The 27,930-nt window shown below is 37.1% G+C and overlaps 1 pseudogene; it reads left to right on the forward strand.

The window, feature by feature from the left end:
• The window catches only part of LOC112067313 (zinc finger protein 345-like), a 54,482-nt pseudogene that overhangs the window by 2,065 nt on the left and 24,487 nt on the right, over positions 1-27,930 (forward strand).

The following is a 27,930-nucleotide window of genomic DNA, read 5'->3' on the forward strand; positions in this document are numbered from 1 at the left end:
GGGCTTCCCTGGTGGCGCAGTGGTTAAGAATCTGCCTGCCAATGCAGGGGACACGGGTTCGAGCCCCGGTCTGCGAAGATTCCCACATGCCGCGGAGCGACTAAGCCCGTGCGCCACAACTACTGAGCCTGCACTCTAGAGCCCGCGAGCCACAACTACTTAAGCCCGCATGCCTAGAGCCTGTGCTCCGCAACAAGAGAAGCCACCGCAGTGAGAAGCCTGTGCACCGCAATGAAGAGTAGCCCCCACTCGCTGCAACTAGAGAAAGCCCGCGCACAGCAACGAAGACCCCACGCAGCCAAAAATAAATAAATAAAATTTAAAAATAAAATAAATAGAAAGTACTCAAGAAATTGTATAGTTAAATCTCCACACTAATTTTTTAGGAACAGAAGTTATTTGTAAAAGGGCCCAAAGGAATGTGAGGTCCTCAGAATGAAGAAGCTTTAGAGCTGTCAGTTGAAGCTCAGTAAATATCAAACCAAGTCTTAGCTAGAGTCAAGCTCTTCAGAAGCTCCCTGGAGATTCACATGAAGGAAAATAGATGTCTTAAAGGGCAGATTATGAATAATAGGGGAAACTGTTCTCAATTAGTAGAACTATGTTTCCTTACTTCTCTATTATCACATCCTTGAAGAAGTTCCTCTGGACAGGATTTATCCATTTGTCCTCCACAGCCACTCACGGATTTGACCACATCCATGAATACTTCCTTCTTCTGAAATGACAAAAACTTTTTTCTTCTCCAGAGGCCTGTGCCCCCATAGTGCCCTGGTGGGGGTGGCCATGAAGGGGCAAAGAGGGGATATAAGGTGATCAAAACACTGTAGGTGGACAGCATGTATCGAATTGCTTAGGCAATGCTGGACATTTTAAACTTTACATAGCACTTAATTAGATTATCAAACATCCAGTTTGGAATTCTAGCTAGACTTAATTTATTCTTGGGAGCAAGGGGGGCAGTTCCAGATAGTGGAGAGAAAGGTTATAGGCCTGTGCCCAGCTGAGTGAGGGCGACTCGGAACTTGAAAGCCTTCCATGTACAAGTTCAGCTGGTCCTCATCTAGGCCACAGGCATCTCTCCTTTGATGTTGCAACAGCCTATTAACTGATCCCCCTACTTTCATTGCCTGCCTAACATTCCTTCTTAACACAGCGGCCAGGGTGATTCTTCCAAAATGTAAGTCATCACTCCCTGGCTTAAAACTTTCCATGGCTGCCCATCTCACTCAGAGTAAAAACCAAAGTTTCTACAATGGCTTACACAGCCCAATGTAATCTGGCTCTCGGCTGCCTCTCTGACTTGATTTTCTATATATTTTTAGGTAACTTAATTCTGCCCCCTCTGCTTTTGAACTTGCCGATTCGCCTGCCTGGCATTTTCTTGCTCCTGATATCTGCATCACTTACTCTTTCACCTCTTCAAGACTTTGCTCACCTGTCACCAAATTGGAGAAGCCTTCTTTAACCACCCTACATAAAATAGCATCTCAACCAGTGCACTTCCTATCTCCCTTATACTGTTTTATTTTTTCATAGCTCTTATTACCATTTTTTAACTGAGATATAATTGACGTAAAACATTAGTTTCAGGTGTAAAACATGATTCAATAATATGTATATATTATGAAATGATCACCTCAAAAAGTCTAGTTAACATCCATCACTGCAGATAGTTACAAACTTTTTTCTTGTGATGGGAACTTTTAAGATCTAATCTCTTAGCAACTTTCAATATATAATATAATATTAACTATAGTCACCATGTTGTACATTACATCACCAGGACTTATTTGTTTTATAACTGGAAGTTTGTACCTTCTGACCACCTTCACCCATTTTTGCTGCCCCCCCCCACCTCTGGCAACCACCAATCTAGTCTCTGCATCTATGAATTTAGTTTTTTGTTTTGTTTTTAGATTCCACATATAAGTGAGATCATATGGTATTTGTCTTTCTCTGACTGACTTATTTCACTTAGTGCAATGCCCTCAAGGTCCATCCATGTTGTCTCAATTGGCAAGATTTCATTCCTTTTTATGGCTGAATAATATTATCTTTATCCATTCACCCAATTTCTTTATCCATTTATCCATCAATGGCCACTCACGTTGCTTCCATATCTTGGCTATTGTAATTAATGCTGCAGTGAACATGGGGGTGCAGATATCTTTTCGAGTTAGTGTTTTCATTTTCCTCAGATAAATACCCAGAAGTGGCATTGCTGGATCATATGGTAGTTCTGTTTTAACTTTTTGTTTCCCATAGTAATTGCACCAATTTACATTCCCACCAACAGTGTATGAGGCTTCCCTTTCGATTCCACATATAAGTGAGATCATATGGTATTTGTCTTTCTCTGTCTTATTTCACTTAGCGTAATGCCCTCAAGGTCCATCCATGTTGTTGCAAATGGTGAAATTTCATTCTTTTTTATGGCTGAATAACATTCCATTGTGTGTGTGTGTGTGTGTATATATATATATATATATATATATCACAATTTCTTTATCCATTGATTCACCGATGGACACTTAGGTTGCTTCCATGTCTTGGCTATTGTAAGTAATGCTGCTACGAACATGTCGATGCATGTATCTTTTCAAGTTAGTGTTTCTGTTTTCTTCAAATAAATACCCAGGAGTGGAATTGCTTGATCATATGGTAATTAAAAAAATTTTTTTTGAGGAACCTCCATACTGTTTTCCATAATGGCTGTGCCAATTTACATTCTCATCAATGATGCACGAGGGCTCCCTTTTCTCCAAATCCTCACCAACGCTTGTTATTTGTTGTTTTTTTTAACAGTAGCCATTCTAATAGGTGTGTGAGGTGAAATCTCATTTTTTTTAAATAAAGCATTAAAAAAATTTATTTATTTATTTATTTATTTATTTTGGCTGTGCTGGGTCTTCGTTGCTGCACATGGGCTTTCTCTAGTTGCGGCGAGCAGGGGCTACTCTTCGTTGCGGTGTGCGGGCTTCTCATTGCAGTGGCTTCTCTCGTTACGGAGCACAGGCTCTAGGCACGTAGTCTTCAGTAGTTGTGGCACGCAGGCTCAGCAGTTGTGGCTCGCGGGCTCTAGAGCACAGGCTCAGTAGTTGTGGCGCATGGGCTTAGTTGCTCTGTGACACGTGGGATCTTCCCGGACGAGCGCTCAAACCCATGTCCCCTGCTTTGGCAGGCGGATTCTTAACCACTGTGCCACCAGGGAAGTCCCAACATTTCTTTTCTTTATCTAGAAACTTCCTTGCCCAACTGAGCTTCATCTATGAACCCATCTCAGGTCCTCCCATTCTGTCAGGGAGCGAGTGATGGCACCCAGAAGCAGGGTCTTGTCCCTTAGTATCCCACTCTTTTCTTTTTTTTCTTTATTGAAGTATAGTTGATGTACAATATGATGTGTTACAGGTGTACAACATGATTCACAATTTTTAAAGGTTATACTCCATTTATAGTTATTAATATTGGCTATATTTCCTGTGTTGTACAATATAGCCTTGTAGCTTATTTTACACATAATAGTTTGTACCTCTTAATCCCCTACCCCTATATTATCCTTCCTCCCTTCCCTCTCCCCCACTGATAACCACTAATTTGTTCTCTATATCTGTAAGTCTGCTGCTTTTTAAAATTATATTCACTAGTTTGTTGTATTTTTTAGATTCCACATATGAGTGATATCCTACAGTATTTGTCTTTCTCTGTCCGACTTATTTCACTTAGCATAATACCCTCCAAGTTTGATTTCATTCTTTTTATGGCTGAGTAGTATTCAGCCATAAATACAGCTGTGTGTGTGTGTGTGTGTGTGTGTACATCGACAGATGAATGGATAAAGAAGATGAGGTATGTGTATATATGTATATAATAGTGTTGCTATGAACACTGGGGTACATGTATATTTTCAAATTAGAGTTTTCATCTTTTCCAGATATATGCCCAGGAGTGGGACTGGTGGATCATATGGCCACTCTATTTTTAGTTTTTTGAGGAACCTTCATACTGTTTTCCATAGTGGCTGCACCAGTTTACATTCCCACCAACAATGTAGGAGGGTTCCCTTTTCTCCACACCCTCTCCAGCATTTGCTATTTGTAGATTTTTAAAATTATGGTGTGAGGTGATTCCTCATTGTAGTTTTGATTTGCATTTCTCTAATAATTAGCAATGTTGAGCATCTTTTCATGTGCCCGTTGGCCATCTGTATGTCTTCTTTGGAGAAATGTCTATTTAGGTCTTCTGTCCATTTTTTGACTGGGTTTTTTTTATTGTTGTTGAGTTGTGTGAGCTGTTTGTATCTTTTGGAAATTAAGCCCTTGTCGGTTGCATCATTTGCAAATATTTTCTCGCAGTCTGTACGCTGTTTTTTTCATTTAGTTTGTGGTTTCCTTTACTGTACAAAAACTTGTACATTTGATTAGGTCCCATTTATTTATTTTTGCTTTTATTTTTATTGCCTTGGGAGACTGACCTAAGAAAACATTGGTACAATTTATGTCAGAGAATGTTTTGCCTGTGTTCTCTTCTAGGAGTTTTATGGTGTCCCGTCTTACATTTAAGACTTAGCCATTTTGTATCTCATTGTGGTTTTGATTTGCATTTCCCCTATGGTTAGCCGATGTTGAGCCTCTTTTCATGTGCCTGTTGGTCATCTTCACGTCTTCTTTGGATAAACGTCTATTCAGTTCTTCTAACCTTTTTTTAATTGGCTTTTTTTTTTAATGTTGAGTTCTATGAGCTGTTTATATATTTTGGATATTTACCCCTTATTGCTCATATCATTTGCAAATATTTTCTCCCATTCCGTAGGTTGTCTTTTTGTTTTGTCGATGGTTTCCTTTGCTGTGCAAAAGCTTTTAAATTTAATTAGGTCACATTTGTTTATTTTTGCTTTTATTTCCTTTGCTTTAGGAGACAGATCCAAAAAAATACTGCTGTGATTTATGTCAAAGAGCGTTCTGCCTATGTTTTCCTCTAGGAGTTTTATGGTTTCTGGTCTTACATTTAGGTCTTAATCCATTTTGAGTTTATATTTGTAAATAGTATAGGAGAATGTTCTAAATTCATTCTTTTACACGGAGCTGTCCAGTTTTCCCATCACCATTTATTGAAGAGACTGTCTTTTCTCCATTTTATATTCTTGCCTCCTTTGTCGTAGATTAATTGACCATAAATGTGTGTGCTCTTTTTTCTGTTCTAGCATCCCACTCTTTTCTAACAGTGTTCCCATTTGTGTGCAGTGCTCTATGATGGAGCCTAAATACATTCCACTGGGCCTCCCATATCAGAATGTGGGTTGTTTTTTTTTTTTTCAGATTCAGAATTGTGGTTTAATGAAGTGGAAATGATTGTTGAATGGGATAACTCATCTTTACAGGCCTGTTTATTTTTCGTTAATTTTTGAGTTCCTCTTTAAAAAAATATGAAGTATTTCTTACTACAAAAGAATAATAGGACACTCATGTACTTAACACATAGAATAGGAAGGCCTATTGAAGACCCTTTTGTACCCTGCCCTCCCTCTCAAAGTGTAACCTGTAAAGAAAATTTTGTAGTCATCATTCTCTTGCTTTTCACAATTGTTTTACTATTTATCCCTAAAAAATATACTGTTAGCTTTTCTATAGTTTTGAACTTTTTAACAAGTAAGACTAGCCAGATGCATAAGTTTTTGAGAATTTTAGACTTTCAAAGCTGTAAAGGAACTTAGAGATCTTGTTCAATCTCAATATCCAAAATAATGGAATGGTTATGTCTTGCCTTCCTAAGATGAAAGATACATCCAGTTAAAAAGAGTTTATTAAAGAACTTGCATTATAAGGAAAAATACTTATGATACTTTCTGAAAATGACGATTCTTAGTGTTTGGTGTACACTTTAATTAGATCAAAGTCTTATTATGTGCAATAGAGGTTTTGCTTGTTTGTTTGGTAAATATTTCAGAAAGATTCTGACTTTTTCCTTTAAGAAGTAAGAAAAAAAAGGGAAAGGAGGAGCTCATATTTAAGAGTTTATTGTAAGTAGTAATTAGCATGTCAGATGTTGAAAGAACTATACAGTTCTTTCAACTTTCTGTATGTTTGAAAATTTCCACAATAAAAATATTGGTAAGTCAGGGATGATCATTAAAATAAATAGTAATTTTCCAGGCCTACAGGTTGCTGTGTGTTTTTCTACTCTATTTCATTATTTGGGAAACTGTAAATAAATGTGTGTTTTGTTCATTCCTAGCCCTAGCCGTGGGATAATGGGAATGTCTCACTGTATGAAGGAGGTTTGTCTACAGCAATAGGAATATTCAAGAAGATGGAGGCACTTTGTTCTAATTACACTAATTTTTTTTACTCTGCCCTATCTTTGGCTTAGCCCATTTGCTCAGTGTATTTTCTCCATCTCTCAGTGTCCTTTTCCATCTCTTCTTTGATCTGAAAAACATTTCCTTTAATTTTAACAGTACTACATGGTTTTGTCATTTTAGGGGTTGGTGATGTTCAGGGATGTGGCTGTAGACTTCTCTCAGGAGGAGTGGGAATGCCTGGACTCTACTCAGAGGGATTTATATAGAGATGTAATGATGGAGAATTACAGCAACCTGGTCTTACTAGGTAAGGATTTTATTTATTTATTTATTATTTATTTATTTATTTATTTATTTTACTTTTGGCTGCCCTGGGTCTTCCTTGCTGTGTTGTGGGCTCTCTCTAGTGGCGAGCGGGGGCTACTCTTCGTTGTGGCGCACGGGCTTATTGCGGTGGCTTCATTTGTTGCAGAGCATGGGCTCTAGGTGCGCGGGCTTCAGTAGCTGTGGCACGCAGGCTCAGTAGTTGTGGCACACGGGCTCTAGAGCACAGGCTCAGTATTTATGGTTCACGGGCTTAGTTGCTCCGCGGCATGTGGGATCTTCCCGGACCAGGGATCGAACCCGTGTCCCCTGCATTGGCAGGTGGATTCTCAACCACTGTGCCACCAGGGAAGTCCTAGGTAAGGATTTCTATTCCCAAATAACTTGTGAATTTTGGGTGTATTTTCAATTGTCTGGGTGGATTTCTACCTATTTCCTTGGGAATTATTTTGTATATTGTAGATTTGGAGATGAGCAGCACTTTGTGGTACCTTTATCTTCTCCTTGCTTTACACCTTCCTCTTGTCCTTCATGTTGTTGCCTGTTTTCTTGAGGACTGGGTTTGAATTCAGGAACAGCATGATTATGTCTTATTGTTTCTTATGAACAGGATTCTCTATTCCTAAGCCTGATGTGATTTTCTTATTAGAGCAAGGGAAAGAGCCCTGGATGGTTTCAAGGAACATGGTGGGAGGATGGTGCCCAGGTGAGTAGATTGAACAGGTAGGGAAAGGCACTGCAGTTAAGAACCTAGCTGGTGGGACTTCCTTGGTGGTCCAGTGGGTAAGACTCCGTTCTCCCAATGAAGGGGGCCCGGGTTCGATCCCTGGTTGGGGAGTTAGATCCCACATGCATGCCGCAGCTAAGAAGTCTGCATGCCGCAACTAAAAATCTTGCATGCTGCAACTAAAGATCCCACATGCCACCAAGAAGATCCTACATGCTGCAACTAAGACCCGGCGCAGCCAAAATAAATAAATAAATATTAAAAAAAAAAAAAAAAGAACCTAGCTGGTGAGGGAGGCAGCACCTTAAAGGTATAGATTGAGGAATCTCTTCCTTGAAGGCCTATCCAAGGGTTGTGAAGAAAAGCCCTAAAACACGTGGAAAAAAGTCAAGTCCTTTCATTTTACCCCCACCTGTACTCTCTGTGGTATTCATCTGTCATAATTCCCTCCCATTTCAAAGCCCTTTTTCTTTAAGAGCCATTTTATATCATATAATTTAGAACCACTTCTTTCCCTTTTTTTAACTCATGTGTTTTTAAAAAAAATCTTCTGAAATGCACTTTTAAGCCCTACTGTTCATTTTTCCAACTGATATTTGAAATTTTTTTCCCCTCTGACTAGATTTGCTTTGATGCAGCAATTCTGTACAGTAACGGATATTCATTTACTTTTAATCAACATTTATTGACTTAAAATAGTGTTCTGGGCTTCCCTGGTGGCGCAGTGGTTGAGAGTCCGCCTGCCGATGCAGGGGACACTGGTTCGTGCCCCGGTCCGGGAAGATCCCACGTGCCGCGGAGCGGCTAGGCCCGTGAGCCATGGCCGCTGAGCCTGCGTGTCCGGAGCCTGTGCTCCGCAACGGGAGAGGCCACAACAGTGAGAGGCCCGTGTACCGCAAAAAAAAAAAAAAATAGTGTTCTAATTGTAGGATAGAGATGATTTCATTTTTTTTCACAGAACATTACAAATGTGTTTAAATTTTTTTTTAACTTTATTACGGACAGAGGAATGGACAACCCATGAATTCATGCCCTAGCTTCAGCAGTTATTAACAAGTTTTCAATCTTATTTCATCTATCCTCATTGACCTCTGCATCCCCCACCCTTGAAGTATTTTAAAGCAAGTCCCAGATATCATACGTTTAAATACTATTAAATATATAAGTTGCTTTTCACAGTTTCTTCTATTTAAAATTACTACTCTGATGCATCTTTATTTAGATGGATATTTTCATATTTGATGATCAGATATGAGATTCCTGGGCCAAAAAAGTTTAAACCCTTTAAAGCTCCTGATATTCTAGCACAGAAATGCATGATCCAGGGAAGCTGACTTATCCAAATCAATTGAGACAAGTATTAATTATTGATTAGTTAATTGGAAAGGGTAAAGTGAAAAAGTATGATATGCCACAAGTATTTTATTTTAACTGAAAACATTTAATTACAGATTTTTTTACCCATATTCTGATGTTAGGGCCTGGCATTTTCTCTGAAAATGGGTTCCCTATTTGGAGTTCTGCCTTATTTTTCATACATATTAAACCCATAAGGCATGAATCACAATTTAAGCTTTCAGTTTTTTACATGAAGGGACAACATAAAGATTCTTGCAACTGGTGTGAATAGAGAATCTTCTAGGGCTGTGCTGTCCATATGGTAGCCACTAGCTACATGTGGCTATTTAAGATAAACTTTATAAACTAATTAAAATTAGATAAAAAATTTAATTCTACAGATGCACTAGCCATGTTTCATGTGCTCAGTAATCATATGTGGCTACTGGCTACCATATTGGACAGTGCAGATTCAGAGCATTTCCAGCTTTTCAGAGAGTTCTGTTCCATTTCTATCATTCTAGACAGTTCCTCTCCTCTGCACAAGGTTTTCACTATTGATTTCTCTCCATATAATTCAAGAGCAATTTTTTTTTGTGACTAGCCTGTCTAAAGTCTTCCCAGAACATTCTACTTATTTTTTTGTGTTTTAAAAACCTCTTTTTACTAGGTAAAGTAATGACATAAAAAAGAATATATGTAAATTTTAAAGCCTAACAACAAAAAAAATCTGTGACCCTGCCATACATCTCAAGAACCAGCATACTTCACAATGCCACTGCACCTAACTTGTGCTCATTTTTTATTCTGTTTTACTGCCCCACCAATGTCCCCATAGCACCTATGATTTTTGTGCTTATTCTTCCTTTGACCCTTTTACGTGATTTAATAATTTTAGTACCCATAAGCAATGGATTTAGATTTTTTGTTATTGAATATTATAAAAATGGTTTCATACTATATGGAGCTTTCTCTAACCCAATTTTTTTCACCTAAAATTTTTTTTAGGTGATTTTTTTTCATCCATGTCTTTGCATGTGGCTGTGGTTCATTAATTTTCATTGTAGTCTATTATCCCATTATGTGCCACATATGTATCACAATTTATGTGTCTGTTCTCTTGGTCAGTGGAATTTGGGTTCTTTTGAACTAAATTGCTATGAATATTCTTGTAAATCTCTATTGTTGCTCATGTGTATGAATTTCTCTAGGATATATACCTAGAAGTGGAATTTCTAGTTCATAGGGTATGTAAATATTCAATTTTTCAAGATAATGGCAAATTTTTTTTTGAAAGTAACTGTACCACTCTGCTTTTCCAGTACCAGAATTTTCTTTGATGCATTTCCTCATTTACACTTAGAATTTATAATCACACTTTATAATTTGTGCCAATGCAGTTGCCCAGAGTGAAACACAAGGTTAGGGCACAGTCCTCCAGATTGCCAAATTTGCCCAAGACTTCTGACACCAGCTGAAAGTTTAGGAGTCCACAGGGTCAACCTCATTTCAGATCAGCTGGCTACAAATTTGGGGATCTTCGTGGACTCCCTCAAATTTTATAATTCACGAGAACAACTCACAGAACTCAGGAGAGCACTATACTTATAATTAGTTTTATTACAGCATAAGAATACCAGCAAAAGGATTAGAACCAGCCAAAGGAAGACACACATAGGGTAGAATCTGAGAGGGTTCCCAAATGCGAAGGTTCCATGTCCTCAGGGATGCTTAGCCCTCACGTCATTGATGTGACAATACACATGGAATATTGCTAACCTAGGATGCTCACCTGATTTTCAGTGTGCAAAGTTTTTATCAAGGCTTTATTACATAGGCATGGTTGAGTTATCACCCATGTGGTTGAACTCGGCCTCCAGCTCCCTACCCTTCTATGGAGGCTGATTTCACCTGGCCCAAAGACCCTGCTCTCTAAATATATGGTTCATCTTTCTGGCATGGGCAGCTGCCAACAGGAGTAGGTGTGGTCCAAGGGGTTCACTATGAGTAACAGAGACACTCCTATCACTTGAGAAATTCCAAGGCTTTAGAGGTTACCTCTCAGGAACCAGGACAGAGGCCAGACCTCTCTTTAGGAAAAGTTAATTCTTCACTATACAATAGTGAATGTGAAGTTCTACATTTTCCTAGTTTTTATCAATTAGGTTAAATGTTTTTTAAAAAAATGTATATTTGTTATATATACTTTCTTTTTATGTAAAATTTTGCCATCTTTTCCACTAGATTGTTTAGGTTTATTTTCTTAATAATTAATTAATTTGCAGGAGTTATTTATTTACTTACTTAAAATTGTGTTAAAACAATGAATAACAAACGTATTCCATTTTAACCTTTTTTGAGTGTAAATTCAGTGGCATTAAGTACATTCACATTCTGTTGCAACCATCACTGTATTCATTTCCACAACTTTTTCATCTTCCCAGAATGAAACTATGTACTTATTAAATAATAACTCCCAATTCCTCTTCCCCACCAGGGCCTGGCAACCACCATTCTACTTTCTGTCTTTATGAATTTCACTATTCTAGATATCTCATATGAGTTGAATCATACAATGTTTGTCTTTTTGTGTATGGCTTATTTCACTTAGTACAATGTCCTCAAGTTTCATCCATGTTCTGGCATGTGTCAGAATTTCCTTTTTAAGGCTGAATTCTGTTGTATGTATTTACCACATTTTGTTTATTGATTCATCCATCAGCAGACATTTGGGTTGCTTCCATCTTTTGGCTATTGTGAATAATACTTCTAGGAACATGGGTGTACAAATACCTGTTTGAGTCCCTGCTTTCAAGTGTTTGGGTATATACCCAGAAGTGAAATTGCTGGATCATATGGTAATTGTATGTTTAATTTTGTGTATACACACACACACACACACACACACACACACACACACACACATTTTCTTTATCCATTCATCCATTGATGAACACTTAGCCTGTTTCCATGTCTTGGTTAATGCTGTGGTGAATATGGGGGTACATATATCTTTTCAAATTAGTGTTTTCATTTTTTGGAAAAATACCCAGAAGAATTGTTGGATCATATGTAGTTATATTTTTAATTTTCTGAGGAACCTCCATACTGTTTTCCATAGTGGCTGCATCAATTTACATTCCCATCAGTAATGGCAAGGGCTCCCTTTTCTCTACATCCTTGACAACACTTGTTATATTCTTTTTGATAATGGACATTCTAACAGGTGTGAAATGATATCTCATTGTGGGTTTTTTTTTGGCCCGTCTCACAGCTTGCGGAATCTTAGTTCCCAGATCAGGGATTGAACCGGGCCCCAGCAGTGAAAGTGCCAGGTCCTAACCACAGGACTGCCAGGAAATTCCCCACTGTGGTTTTGCTTTGCATTTCACTGACACTTGGTGATGTTGAGTATCTTTTCATTTACCTGTTGGCCATCTGTATGTCGTTGGAAAAATGTCCATTTAGATCTTCTACCCATTTAAAAAAAGAAAAATTTATTTATTTATTATTTTTATTTTTGGCTGCATCAGGTCTTAGTTGCAGCACGTGGGATCTTCACTGCAGCGCACCAGCTCTGCATTGTGGCACTCGGGCTTGTCTCTAGTTGTGGCTCGTGGGTTCCAGAGTGTGTGGGCTCTGTAGTTGAGGCACATGGGCTTTCTAGTTGTGGCTCGCATCTTCAGTAGTTGAGGCATGCGGGCTCAGTAGCCCCGTGGCATGTGGGATCTTAGTTCCCTGACCAGGGATCAAACCCGCATCCCCTGGATTGGAAGGTGGATTCTTAACCACTGGACCACCAGGGAAGTCCCTCTTCTGCCCATTTTTAAATCAGATTGTTTTATTTATTTTTTTTACTATTGAGTTGTATGAGTTCTTTATGTATTGAGATTTTGGATACTAACCCCAGATATATGATTTGCATATTTTCTTCCATTCAGTAGGTTCCCTTTTCATTTTGTTGACCGTTTCCTTTGCTGTGCAGAAACTTTTTTTTTGATGTAGTCCTACTTGATTATTTTTGCTTTTGTTGCTTTTGGTGTCATTGGCTCTGCCATTTAATAGCTGTGTGACTTGGCAATTCACTTATCCTCTCTGGGCTTCTACTTTCTCATTTGTAAATATAGATAGTGATACCTACTTATAGGATTCTTGTGAGGATTAAATGAGTTCAAATATGTATAAAGCAGTTAGAATAGTGCCTGGCCCATGGCAAGCACAGTTTGTTAGCTATTATTTTCTCTTTTCTTTTAGTTCTTATTCTTGAAATTTCATCATACCTAATTAACTTAAAGTGTAAATCAGTATATTTATCATAATCTTCTCAAGTAATATAAAGATTTTAAAATGTTATAATTCCAGTTCCCCATCTTCTGGCTCATATGCTATTATTATTCAGAATTTTAATGTTATTAGTTAAACATTATTATTGTTTCATTACATTAATTGTAAACAATTATTGCTTACACTTTTCTTTCTTTCTTTTTTTTTTTTTTTGTGGTACGTGGGCCTCTCACTGTTGTGGCCTCTCCCGTTGCGGAGCACAGGCTCCGGACGCGCAGGCTCAGCAGCCATGGCTCACGGGCCCAGCCGCTCCGCGGCATGTGGGATCCTCCCGGACCGGGGCACGAACCTGTGTCCCCTGTATCGGCAGGCGGACTCTCAACCACTGCGCCACCAGGGAAGCCCGCTTACACTTTTCAAAGTCTTACTTTACACTTTCTTCTTAGTTATTCTTTCTGGGATCATTTTCATTTTTTCTAAAGTACATCCTTAGAAGTTTCTTTCTGTTCATGATAAATTCTTGCAGTTCTATTCATCTGAAAATGATCAAAATGAACAGAATTGAGTTAACCATGAACAGAAAGAAACTTCTAAGGATGTACTTTAGAAAAAATGAAAATGATCCCAGAAAGAAAAATTCATCAGTTCTGAATAAAAAAAGCTATTACATCTTTGAATATAGTTTCAACCCTGTTCTTTTTTGGAAGACAGATAAGATCTTTGTCCTTTCTTCATGACTCTTAACTTTGCTTTCATATTTCTAGTCTCTTTTCCTCTATATAGTATGTGATATAAAATTTCTCCAGATAAGTCATCTAGTCACTGATTCTCTCATGAGTTGTATCTGATTTGCTACTTAATCTGTCCAGGGAGATTTTGTTGTTGATTCCTTTCCTTCCCTTTCTCATAGTTTATATGCTAAAGAAACTGGACCATCTGTCCTGTTATTTAACTTGTACCTCTCTCCCCTTTATTCCCTATAAGCAAACTGTATTAGTATTGTGCGTTTTATCAGGAAGCATTTAATGTCCATTTGTTTCTCTTTCTGTGGTGTTAGCAGCCATTTCATCCTCTAAAAATTACCAAAGAATTAAAAAATTGTTATTATAAACTCATGGATTAAAAAAAAATATTTGGTGTTTCATCAGTTATTATCCTTAAATATATGCTCAAATTGTCCTGTATTTGACCAGTGGGAGCCTCTTCAGATTCGTTCCTGAGTCCTTTTGAGATGACCCTAGGAAGTCTTTGATAGCTTCTTTGCTTTTCTTTTCTTTTTTTTTTTTTTTTAACATCTTTATTGGAGTATAACTGTTTTACAATAGTGTGTTAGTTTCTCCTTTACAACAAAGTGAATCAGTTATACATATACATATGTTCCCATATCTCTTCCCTCTTGCGTCTCCCTCCCTCCCACCCTCCCTATCCCACCCCTCTCATGGTCACAAAGCACAGAGGTGATCTCCCTGTGCTATGCGGCAGCTTCCCACTAGCTATCTAATTTACATTTGGTAGTGCATATATGTCCCTGCCACTTTGCTCCAGGGCTCACAATATACATTTTCTGCCCTTTCGCTGAGATGCTCCAAGGAGCCCTGATTCTTTGGAGTGAGAAATAGTATTTAGAGACAGCAATCTAGTCATTAGCCTGCTCATGCTGCTGGATTGATCACTGTTTCTAAGAAGTCAATGTATGAAACTAGGAAGTATTTGAAAAAAACACGTCTTGAGCAGGCTCAGCAGCCATGGCTCACGGGCCCAGCCGCTCCACGGCATGCGGGATCTTCCCGGACTGGGGCACGAACCCGCGTCCCCTGCATCGGCAGGCGGACTCTCAACCACTGCGCCACCAGGGAAGCCCCATCCATTGACTTTTTCTTTCTTTTTTTTTTTTCCATTGACTTTTAAATTTCATTTTTTTTTATTTTCAAAGTTCCATTTGGATTTTTTAAAAAAATTTCTCTGGTCATTTTGTTAATCAGTTGTTATTCTCATTTTTTAAAAAAACTAAACTTTTTAGATTAATAGAAAAGTTGTAAAGATAGTGCCAAGAGTCCCCACATACCCCACACCATTTCCCCTATTATTAACAACTTTTATTTGTACATTTGTCATAATTAACGAACCAATACTGATCCATTATTTTTAACGAAAACCCATATTTTACTCAGATTTCCTTAGTTTTTATCTAATGTCTTTTTTTTTTTTTTTTTTTTCTGTTCCAGGATCCCATCCAGGATACCACATACATCTAGTTGTCATGTCTCCTTAGGCTCCTCTTGGCTGTGACAGTTTCTCAGACTTTCCTTGTTTGTGATGACCTTGACAGTTCTGAGCAGTATTGGTCAGGTATTTTGTAGACTGTCTCTCATTGAGACTTGTCTAGTACTTTTTGCATGATTAGACTGGGGTTATGGGTTTTTGGAAGGAAGACCACAGAGGTAAAGTGCCATTCTCATCACGTGATATCACAGGTACATACTGTCAACATGACTTACCACTGATGATGTTAACCTTGCTTACCTGGCTGAGGTAGTGTTTGTCAGGTTTCTCCACTGTAAAGTTACTCTTTTATTCCCCCCTTTCCATACTATATTTTTTGGAAGGAAGACACTATGCACAATCCACACTTAAGGAATAGGAATTATGTTCTACCTCCTTGGGACAGAGTATCTACATAAGTTATTTAAAATTCTTCTGCTTAGGAGATTTGTCTTTTCTCCTCCACTTATTTATTTATTCAGTAACTTATTTATATCAGTATGGAATCATGAATATTTGTTTCATATTATGAGTTATAAATTTAATACTACTTTATTTACTTCGTTGCTTTGGCCTTGGGGAGCTCTTTCAAGTGGCTTCTTTGTCTCTTTGAACCCCATCACTCTGGGTTTTTGGAAGCATTTCTTTACTTCGGGTATACGAGATGCTCCAAGCTCCTCATGTATATTTCCTGTCCCAGCCCTAGAATCAGCAACTTCTTGAAGGAGCCCTGGTTTTATTTATTGGAGAATATTATTAGAAATCAAGATCTGGGTACTTGATGTACTTGTTGATACTTGGGTACTTCTCACTTTTTGACTCCATCTTTTAAAAAAAATATATAGTGAATTTTAATATATTTTATATATTTTCTCTCCTAGTATCTGAAGTGGCTGGTGGTTAAATCTTCTGTTTGTTATTTCTGCTAATGCTAATACCTGGTGGTTTATTTCTGCTAGTCTTACTTTTGATTGTGACTTTCTACGCGCCTCAGTTTGAAAGGTGGGAATCTTGAAGGATCTGGGTTCAAAGCATTACTCTAGGAGATTATTTACTCGTTTCTGCCAGAGACCAGGTCTATTCTTTAATTAATTTCTCAGCTTGAGGTGTCCATGACAGGTAGTGTAAATTTGAACTCCAATCTTATGTGAGGATGGATGTTAATTATTAATTCTCAGGTGAGACTCTTTTTTTTTTTTTGATGGTGGTAGTGGTGGTGAAATCTAGAACCATAGCTGAGGAGAGCAGATTAACCTGTTAGTCCCTTATCTGGCAGGAGACTGTTTTTCCTAGCCCACCCTTTAACTCTGGGTTTGGCTTCTTTGAAGACCTGGGTTTTATGCTGTAGTCTCAGGTTTCGTTCTTCACTTTGTGTGGTTTGAGACTTAACCTTGTTCCTTCACATGGACATCAATCCACAAAGGCTCTTGGTTTCTGTTGGGATGCCCCACAGTAAGGTGGTTTCAGTTCTTAGGTTTGCTTTGCCACTCCAGTTTCAGTTTTCTTTTCTGTGTTTAGTATGTTTATATTGTTTTTGCTTTTAGGAATTTCCTTTACTTTCTTGAGCGCTCAATGGCAAGGTTAAAGATACCTTTATTTTGATATATCCAGCATTTAGCAGTTTTGCAACATAAGACTACTTTTCATGATAGATAAAGTGTACCATACTGCTAAAAGCAGAGGTTGCAGTGAGAGAGATGAGGAAGAATGTCAGTACCTGTAATGTCTGCAAAATACTAGAAACAATCTAAATGTCTCTCAGCATCAGAATAGATCAATAAATCATCCTGTTTCTATTGTATGCTAAATAAAACTGTACTGCCATGAAATGGATGAATTATAGCTAATATATCAAGCTAATCATAAAAACAGTCACAGAATACCAGTAGTATGAGGCTATTTATATATAGTGTTCAAATGTTGTCATACTGCACAGTATCTTAAATAAGAATTCACATATATATAGTAAAACAATAATAAAAGGAAAGAGAATGAGAAATACAAATTTCAAAATAGTGGTTACCTATAGGGTACAGGAAAGCAGAACAATTTGCTTTGGGAGGGATATTCAAGAAGCATCAATAATATTTGTAATGTTTTATTTTTTAAGCTTAGTAATGGATACATAGTATTCATTTCATTATTCTGCATACCTTTTAAATATGTGTATATACAAATGCACAAAACACTCATTTTGTATGTATTTCTTAACAAAAAATACTTTCTGACTAATGAAGCTAAAAGGAGAGGAATAAGGTGACTAATTGGGATGCTGTGTTAGTAATTCACACATAAGATGATGATAGGTTAGACTAGGGGTCAACAAACTATGTATGGCCTGTGAGCCAGCTGCCTATTTTTTGTAAATAAAGTTTTATCAGAACATAGCCACACCTATTCACTTATGTGTTGTCTTTGGCTATTTTTGCACTACAGTGGCCAAGTTGAGTAGTTGCAATGGGGACTGTGGCTTGCAGGCCTAAAATATTTACTCTCTGGCCCTTAAAGAAAAAATTTGCTGACGCTTATGATGTTAACAGTAGAAATGTTGAGAAAATGATTAGATTCAGGATTTTTTTTTAAGGTTAAGCCAGAAGGATCAATAGTAGCTGGATATGTGAGCTTCTGGCAGAGTGGAGAGGGTAGAGCTGGGAATCATCAGCAGATGGACAGTTTATTAAGCAATAAGACTGAACGAGATCACTTGATAAATGAGTGAAATATTGAGAGGAGAAGAGTGTCAAAGACTGTTCTCTGAGCCATTCTTCCACTTAGAAGTCAGGAAAGGAGGATGGTCCTGGTTTTCCCAATTATGGAGTTTTCCAGAATGTGGGACTTTTCAGTGCTAAAACCAGGACAATCCCAGGCAAACTGAGATGGTTGATTACCCTAGATGGTATCTAAAAGGAGAATGAGAAAGACTGGTGAGCAAAGTAGAAAATGACCAAGGTAAGTATGGATGTACCAGTAGATAAACTGTCACACATTGCTGGAAGAACAGTAACTGACCACTAGAGTTAACAAAAGGGAGGGTTTTGGTGGTCTTAGAAAGAGTGTTTTTTCAGTGGAGTTATGAAACAAAAATCATTCCCGATTAAAATGGCTTTAAAAAAAGTGGAAGAGAATTCTGGGAAAATGGTGGCTGTGAATGTGTAATGTTTTTGCTTTCCTTGAATCCTCCCCATCTCCCACCAAACAAAACAAACAAACCACATAAGAGAGAAACTAAGAGAGCAAAATAAAAATTCACAGGTAACATCTACATCAAAGCTAAGTGACAAGTCACCCCCTCAAACCCTACAAGAAGATTAACTGGGAATAAACTGACAGCCCTAGGACCCTTTTGGTGTCTGCAGCTTTATTGGATGAAGTAGAAATAAAAGCAAGGGAGTATCTGACAACTCTGAGAAGAAGAGAACCCTCAAATCATAAATTTACTCACTAGAAAGTACAGCAGCAGCTGAAACTGGAAGTCATCCTTCTATAGGCAGGTAAGTGCAAGGTAAATACAGCACAGCTAAAGTCTGGGCCTCTTAAACTCTAGAATCCAAACCACAGATGCCTTTCAGGACAACATCTACTACTCAGGAGACATTTCTGGTAGTAGAATCCAAATTGAACAACAGGACAGGGATGATAGTGGCAAAGGAAGAAGGTGGTCTAGATAAAAGTGGGGGAGGGGAGCAGAGGAGGCATATTTCAGGAAGTGTTTAAGACTACAGTTTTAAGCACTCATAGAAAACCACAAAGAGGGACCTTCAATGCTACAAAGCTATAAACTCTACCCTGGCCCAATTTTTCCTCCTAAATGTAGAATAACACCCATTTCAATTAAAAATGAGTAAGTATTAAAATGGAATATTAAAAAGTATTCAGTTACCATATTATCCAGCAATACCATTTCTGGGCATATACCCAAAAGAATTGAAAGGAGGGGCCCAAACATATTTGTACACCCATGTTCATAGCAGCATTATTCACAATAGCTAACATGGGGGAGCAACCAAGATGTCCATCAACAAATGAATGGATAAACAAAAATGTAGTATAAACAGACAATGAAATATTATTCAGCCTTAAAAAGGAAGGTATACTGACACATACCACAACATGGATGAACCGTGAGGACATTATGCTAAGTGAAGTAAGCCAGTAACAAAAAGACAAACTGATTTCATTTTCTAAGGTATCTAGAGTACAGACTTGGAGAGAGACTTTGTTTAGTGGGCACAGAGTTTCAGTTTTGCAAGATAAAAAAATTCTCAAGATTGGTTGTACAACAATGTGAATATACTTAACACTAGTGAACTGTACACTTAATGGTTAAGACGGTAAATTTTATGTTATGTATATGTTACCACCATTAAAAAGAAAAGGATGATGGGCCAAAAAAAGTGTCAGTACAAATGAAGGCATAAAATTGGAAACAGAGGAGTGAAAAACAGGATGCACATAGAAGACAAATAATAAAATAGTAGACCTGAATCCAAACACATCAATAATTACATTAAATGCCAATGGACTAAATACACCAAGTAAAAGAGAATGTCCAAATGGATAAAAATTCATGACTGAAGTGTGTGCTATTTATGAGAAACTCACTTCAGATATAGGTAGATTAAAAGGATAGAAAAAGATACATTAAGCAAACACTAATAAAAAAGAACTGGAATGGTAATACTAACAGGAAACAAAGACTAGAGAGCAAAGAAAATCACCAGGGATAAAGAGGGACATTACATAATGATAAAAGGGTCAATTCACTGAGAAGGCATAATAATTCTCAATGTGTATATCTAACAAGAGAGCTCCAAAATATATGAAATAAAAACTGACAGAACTGAAAGGAGAAATAATTAAATCCACAATTTTATATAGACTCCAACTTTCTAAGTAATTGGTAGAACTAGTAGACAGAAAATCAGCAAGTATATGGAAAAACTAAATAATGCAATCATGCAAATGAATATAATCAACATTTATAGTATACTTTACCCAACAATATTAGCATACACACTCTTTTCAAGTGTGCATAGAACATATCTTGGATCATAAAGCAAACTTTAAATTTAAAAGAATTGAAACCATACATCTTATGTCCTTTGACATAATGGGATTAAATGAGAAATCAATAACAAAGATAAGAGGCAAACCTCCAAACACTTAGAAATGAAACAAGACAACTCTAAATAGCCTATGAGTCAAAGAGGAAGACTTGAACAGACACTTCATCAAAGAGGATATATGGATAGCAAATAAACACATGAAAAGATGTTCAACACCATTAGTCATTGGGAAAATGCATATTAAAACCATGATGAGAAACTAAACACCTATTAGAATGGCTAAAATAAAATATATTGCCAGTACTAGGTACTGGCAAGGATACTGAGCAACTGGAACTCTCATACTTTGCTGGAAGGGATGCAAAATGGTACAGTAACTTTGGAAAAGAGTTTAGCAATTTCTTATGAATTTACACATACACAACCCAGCAATCCTACTCCTGAGTATTTACCCTAGAGAAATGGAAACTTGCATTCACACAAAAGCCTATACAGGGTTATTTGTAGTAGCTCTGTTCATAATTGCCCCAAACTGAAAACAGCCTAAATGTCCTTCAGCATGTGAATGACACATCCATACAATGGAATAGTACTCAGCAGTAAAAAGGAATGAGCTATAAGTACATGAAGGTACTTGCATGAATCTCAACAGCATTATGCTGAATGGGAAAAAAAATCTCTAAAAGTTACATACTGTATGATTCCATTTACATAACAATCTGGAAATGAAAAAAAAATCGTAGAGATGGAGAACAGATCAGTGTTTGCCAGAGATTAGAGACTAGGGGAGGGAGGGAGTATAAAGTGATAGCTTGAGGGAGGTTTGGGGGTGATCGAATTATTCTGTATAATTATTGTGGTTATATGAATCTCTACATGTATTAAAATTCATAGAACTATACACAAGAAAGCTTTGCTCTGTTAAACTTTAAAAATTTAAATAAAAGCAATAGGAAAAGATTCTGGTTTAACCTTGCATAAAATTGCTATAAAAGAGATTAAAGAATAAAACAACATTCCTATAGACAGTGAGAGGCACACCAGCACACGTCATATGTACAAACAGTCATAATGTTTCAAAACTAGCTAAAAATGTCAGAAAATGATAGACACTCTGAAAGAACAATAAAACAGAATTAGAAAAACTCAGATATGAGGCAACTGGAGAAAAAAAATTAAAGATGGTGACAGACTCAGGAAAGAATTAGAAATAAAATAAAAAATCATTTCAGAGGTGAAGACCAAAGTAGAAGGGAAATAAAAATGAAAATGTGCAACAAATAATGCCTTGGGAGAAACAGGAGATGGAAAGGAGAAAAATTTCAAAATCAAGAAGAAATTAAGGGCTTCCTTGGTGGCGCAGTGGTTGAGAATCAGCCTGCTAATTCAGGGGACACGGGTTCGAGTCCTGGTCTGGGAGGATCCCACATGACGCGGAGCAACTGGGCCCGTGAGCCATAACTACTGAGCCTGCATGTCTGGAGCCTGTGCTCCGCAACAAGAGAGGCCGTGATAGTGAGAGGCCCGCGCACTGCGATGAACAGTGGCCCCTGCTTGCCGCAACTAGAGAAAGCCCTCGTGCAGAAACAAAGACCCAACACAGCAAAAATAAATAAATAAATAAATAAACTCCTAAAAGAAAAAAAGAAGAAATTAAGAAGGAGAGAAAAAGGATGAGAGAGAAAATGATATAGAAGATAGGCAGTGAGAATCTAACATCTTCATTAAGAGTTCCAATAAGAGTTTAATGGAACAAACAATTGCCAAAAATGACTCAAGATAACTAAAATTAAGAACAAAAGGACTGAAGCCATGTTTTGAAAAAGTACACCATGTATCCAGGAAGATCATAACTTTCGCATCCAGGCATAAAGACCAAGTCACTTAAAAGGAAAGGAAAATCAGATTATCATCTGGCCTTTCTACAGGAAAGCTTTATTCCAGAAGACAACGTCTATTTTTCTATTTAAGTTATACAAAGACATGAATTTTGAGCTAAGAATTTTTTACCTAGCCAAATTGTTATATATATATGCAGAAGCTCAAGGAGTATTATTCCTCTAAACCCTTCCCAAGGGATCAACCCGAAAATGAACTTCAGAAAACAGAAATAGAGAGACATCAACCTAAGGACTGGGTTGAGTATTAAGTATATAATAACCTGTATATGTAATACTAAGTGGTGGTATTAAGGGAGAGAGTATAGTATTATTGCTTAGGTATAGTATATCTATATATAGTTATAATTATCTAAGAAGTAGGGTGAGAATGTGAGGGGTATATGAAAAGTACAACAAGCTTGTAAATTACCTTATAGATATTAACAGAGGAAGTAAGTATTTCAAATCAGACCCTAGGGAAGGGATAAGAGGTTAATAATTATTTTCAATATGTCTCTGGGCTTCCCTGGTGGCGCAGTGGTTGCGCGTCCGCCTGCCGATGCAGGGGAACCGGGTTCGCGCCCCGGTCTGGGAGGATCCCACGTGCCGCAGAGCGGCTGGGCCCGTGAGCCATGGCCGCTGGGCCTGCGCGTCCGGAGCCTGTGCTCCGCAACGGGAGAGGCCACAGCAAAGGGAGGCCCGCATACCACAAAAAAAAAAAAAAAAAAAAAAGTCTCATATTAGGAAACAAGTAGGTAATAGCAGAGAGAGGAGGAGGACAACAGTTATTATATAAACTTATCAGGATAAAAATAAGCATTGGATCAAAAGTGTAAACGACTAAATATGAAAAGATATGCCCCAAAATAGAGAATAAGTAAAATGGTATACATAGAGAAAGACTGTATAGATAAAAGATATGTATGTGTGCATGTTCGAGTGTTTATGTGTCATAAATCAAAATGATAGAACTAAGGCCAAACAGTGATTATACTAAAACATGCTGTTATTTATCTAAAACAGGAAGGATATTGTATTTTTTAAAGTGTTTTTTAGAATAAGACAACAGAGATCCCAAACGACACAATAGAACAGTTAGACTTAATTGATATATACAGGACACTACATTCAAACCGCCCCCGCCCCCGGAATACACATTCTTTTCAAGCATGCATGGAACATTCTCTAGGGTAGACCACTAGTACGACACAAAACAAGCCTCAAAAAATTTAAGAGAATATAAATTATTTCAAGCATCTTTTCTGACCACATTGTCATGAAAGTAGAAATCAACTACAGAAAGAAAAATGAAAAACAACAACAACAAAACAAACACCTATTAGACGGAGACTAAACAACATGCTACTAAAAAAACCAATGGGTCAATGAGGAACTCAAAGAGGAAATCAAAAAATACCTCAAGACAAATGACAATGAAGATACAACCATACAAAAATCTATGGGATGCAGCAAAAGCAGTCCTAAGAAGGAAGTTCATAGCAATACAGGCCTTCCTCAAGAAAAACAGAAAACAAAAAAAACCCAAGAAAAATCTCAAATAAACAACCTAACCTACCACCTAAAAGAATAGAAAAAGAAGAACAAACAAAACTTAAAGTCAACAGAAGGAAGGAAATAATAAAGATCAAAGAGGAAAAAAATAAAGTGTTTTTTAGTTGTTACTTTGTACAAGGGGAGGGAAAGTAATGGGATGAAGAGGATTTCTTTCATTATACTTTATTTTGTAGATTTGAGTTGGGAACTATAATAAACATCTTACACAATTATAAAACAAAATTAACTTTAGAAAAATCCCTGAAACCAAAAGAGAAAGGAAACAATTCAATCTAAATGTGTATCCATTGGTTATATACCCTAAGAAGAAAAGACACTATCTAAAAACCCCACCGTAATGTTTTTAGTAACCATACTAGTGGTAGCAGTGCTGATATTGTTAGGTTCTGTGGAATAAAATAAATGAGCAATTTAGTTGGAGTCTTTGAAAACTGAGACTGTCAGTACAGGAGAAAGGAAATACAGATGTAAGATTGATAACATTAAATAGAAACCCTGTAGTCCTGAATATGAATTGGAAGGATTATTCTGAACTCAGGCTATATTTTATCTTTAATTATATATCTTAAAGATTAAAAGAGACTTAGAGATAGCAACCAGTCTCATTTACAGACCTCACATGGATCTTGATTCAAACAAACTGAAAAATACACATTTATAATTAGACAACTGGGGAAATAGGAAGACTAACTGGATATTTGATCTTAAAGAATTACTGTAAATTTTAGGTTTGATTGCTATATTAATATGCTTTTGCAAAAATGTTCTTGTCTTAGAGATTCATGCTGAAGTATTTACAGATGAAATAATAAGATGCCTGGAATTTGCTTCAAATTAATTTATGGATTGGCTGTGAGAAGTGGATGGATAAATAAGAGTGTCTATAAGTTGACTGTTTTTGAAGCTGAGTGATTGTTATATTGGGTTTTTTCCACTTTCAAAAGCTTACATTTTTCTATGGCAAACTATTTTAACACACAAAAAAATAGGAAGTGAGACAATGTGTGGATGGTGAGACAATGTGTAGATAGTGTGAAATTTTGTAAAACAGAGGACAAGGAAATGATTGGTAGCTGCAGGGGGTCCTAGAGTCAAGGAAGTTGTTTGTGTGTACATACCTTAAAGGAGATTTTAAGGAGTGTCTTTTGTGCTGATAGGACCAAAACATGAGAGCAGGAAAATTATTTGTGAAGGAGAGGGGATGGGGATTGCAGAAGCATATGCAAGAAAAGGTTATGTCAGAGAAGATAGTCTTCAGGATTCAGTTAAGGTATTGGCCTTGGACAGAAGCATTTTATCAGCAGGGGAAACAGATTATTGGAGTTTATGTACAGGTTGGTTGATTTGATTGCATGAGAGAAAATTCTCTCATTCTTACTTTTTTCCCCCCTTCTTCGTGAAATTATTAATCTGGACATAGCCAGGAGATAGTTTTGAGATCTTAGGAGAGAAAAGAGGTGGGGGAAATTTTCTCAGAGAGTGAGAAAATGAGAAATGTAGCAGAGGTGAGGGGAAATGCTGAGGGTCCATTTGAGTTGTGTGGTTATAAATGTATAATGAGAATAGTCAATGTGGTTGTGTGTTCCTTACCAGCCATTTTCAGCTACTCAGGTGGAGAAGAACAATAGGCAGAATTGGATTTAATCAGGTTGGGGACATAAATGCAAGACAATAGTTACAATGATGGACTGTGGAATTTAAGCTAGGTAAGGCCATCAGGGATATAATAGTGAAAATTAACATTGCAGATGATTGAGGGCATGAACAAGAGGGTGAATCTAGAATAATTTCCACCCTACTGCTTGAGTTTTGGTAGTCTTTTTGTTTGTTTGTTTGTCTTCATGCCTCACCCCTTTCACATTCGTCTCCTTTATGATAGAAAATTTTTATGAAATTTTCCACAATCACATTATGAAATTTACATTGATTTTTATGAAAAGCATATAGTTCAGGTGCAGGAAAACTTAATATCATTTTCCTTGCTCAGTCCTTGCCCCCCCTCTGCCTTTTTTCCCCCTGAATCTTCTTCCATAGTAATAAGAATGATAGAACCACTTTTTAAAAAATATATATGTTTTTATACAGCAGGTTCTTATTAGTTATCCATTTTATACATATTCGTGTATATATGTTAATCCCAATCTCCCAATTCATCCCACCACCACCACCCCCCTACCCCCACCACTTTCCCCCCTTGGTGTCCATACGTTTGTTCTCTACATCTGTGTCTCAACTTCTGCCCTGCAAACTAGTTCATCTTAGAACCACTTCTTGAGCTCTTTATGCCAGGCACTTTACATGCATTATTCCTAATCTTTACAAGCCCATGGAATAGATATTTCTATATCTATTGTTATATGAAGAAATGGTGACTGAGATAGGTAAAAGTACTTTGTCTACATAGAAAGGTAATCATCAGCAGAGCTAGGGTCTGAAATCCTGGTCTGTCTGAATCCTGTGTTCTCACTAAATCCTCACTAAATCTCATTATTACTCTTTCTTTTACTCTGAATTATTTCTCAGCTTTTACTGTCAAATCACTCATTGCTAGGGACTGCCTGAGTTCTCTTCTATATTATTTCAAGGACAATCTTATAGCATTAGCACTAAATAATAGTTTTATTGGAGTCACAAAACACAAAAATATTTGTGTTGTAAACTTTCTATACTCACTCAGCATTTTAGAATATTCTGTCTGTTCCATTATCTAGATTTCCATTCTCCATCATTTCCTTCAGTTTACATTCAGCATACCCTTTGTTATAGAGTTTCTAGTCATCCAGTCTACTCACCTCATTCTACCAAATAGTTAGTGATCCTAGTCTCCCCAAATTCTCAAGTCCCTTTGCTTAACATTACATTGCCCTTTTATTATGCTTCAAACCTGTTATAATGCCTGGGAAGAAATAGTTTTCTGGGAGTTACAAATATAGTGGTTTTGGACATAAAGGAGGGAAGGGAAGCCCAGAGAAAAGGCCTGGAGGAACAAAATAGATTGTATATAGGATGGAAGGTTGAGTAATACTACAAATTCAAGTGAAGGGTAAAAGAAAAGGCACCTCAGTATAGTATGGTATAGATAGTCATAACTACACATAAATGGCAATGAGCACTGGTAGAAGTAAAGGGAGAAACAATTGGATAGATGGGTGGATAGGTATATATAATATCATTTTTCTATTTGCATCATTTAATAATCTAGTTTTGGTTGTGATTTTGTTTTAGTTTCTGAGGGAAGTAGTGAAGTAAAGAGCTTATGAAGTAAAGAGCTTATATTATCCTTTCAGTGATGTGAGAGAGATTAAAATCAGGGACATATGTTTAGAACTATTCTGTAATTATAAGTACAAATGATTGTTATAATCCTTAAATTCTCCCTACTTCCATATCTGTATAGTACTTCCTTTTATCCCTATAATAATTCCCTTTCATTCATCCAGTGATTCATTCATTAAACAATTATCTATGGAACACCTTTTATGACTAAAATGTTGGTTATTCTGTGTTGGGTGAAACAGCCATTGTTCCTGCCCCTTAAGAGCTTTAACATAAAGAAAATAAAAGATTACATATGAATAAGTAAGCGATTGTATAATTCTAAAATCCAGAACATTGCAGTGAGAGTGATGAGATAGAGAATGAAGAAGTGAATTTAAATAGGGTTGTCTAGCTCAAACTTTCTAAGGAAGTGACTTTTCACCTGAGACTTGAAGTCAGCTGTGAAAAGAGCTACGTTTAGAGAATTTCTAACAAATTGAACTGTCTGTGGAAAATTTTGAGAAGGTAAAGGACTTATTTCAGATGCTCAGAAGTGATGAATATTTGGTACATAATGAACACTGGGGAAAAGTGGGTTGAGAAGGTGTTGGATAGGATTTTGGTTGAGATATGTCAAAGATAAGATTATGGAGGATCTCATAAGTTGTGGTAAGGGAATTTGGATTTTATTCTAAGTGCAGGTGGAAACCATTGAAAAATTCTAGGTGGGATTGTTAAATTTTGTGCAAATTGGCTGGTTGAATGTATTAAACATAGGAAACGTAAGACCTATTGGTGTAAATTCTTATTTACTTGATTTGAGGTGATACACTGACATCCAATCTTTTAACAGACTATTTATGTGATTCTAATCTACACCTGAATTTGGAAAGTACTGACTTAACCTGTTTTCCT

The sequence above is a fragment of the Physeter macrocephalus genome, chromosome 17 (genome assembly GCF_002837175.3).
Source record: "Physeter macrocephalus isolate SW-GA chromosome 17, ASM283717v5, whole genome shotgun sequence".
Classification (NCBI taxonomy): domain Eukaryota; kingdom Metazoa; phylum Chordata; class Mammalia; order Artiodactyla; family Physeteridae; genus Physeter; species Physeter macrocephalus.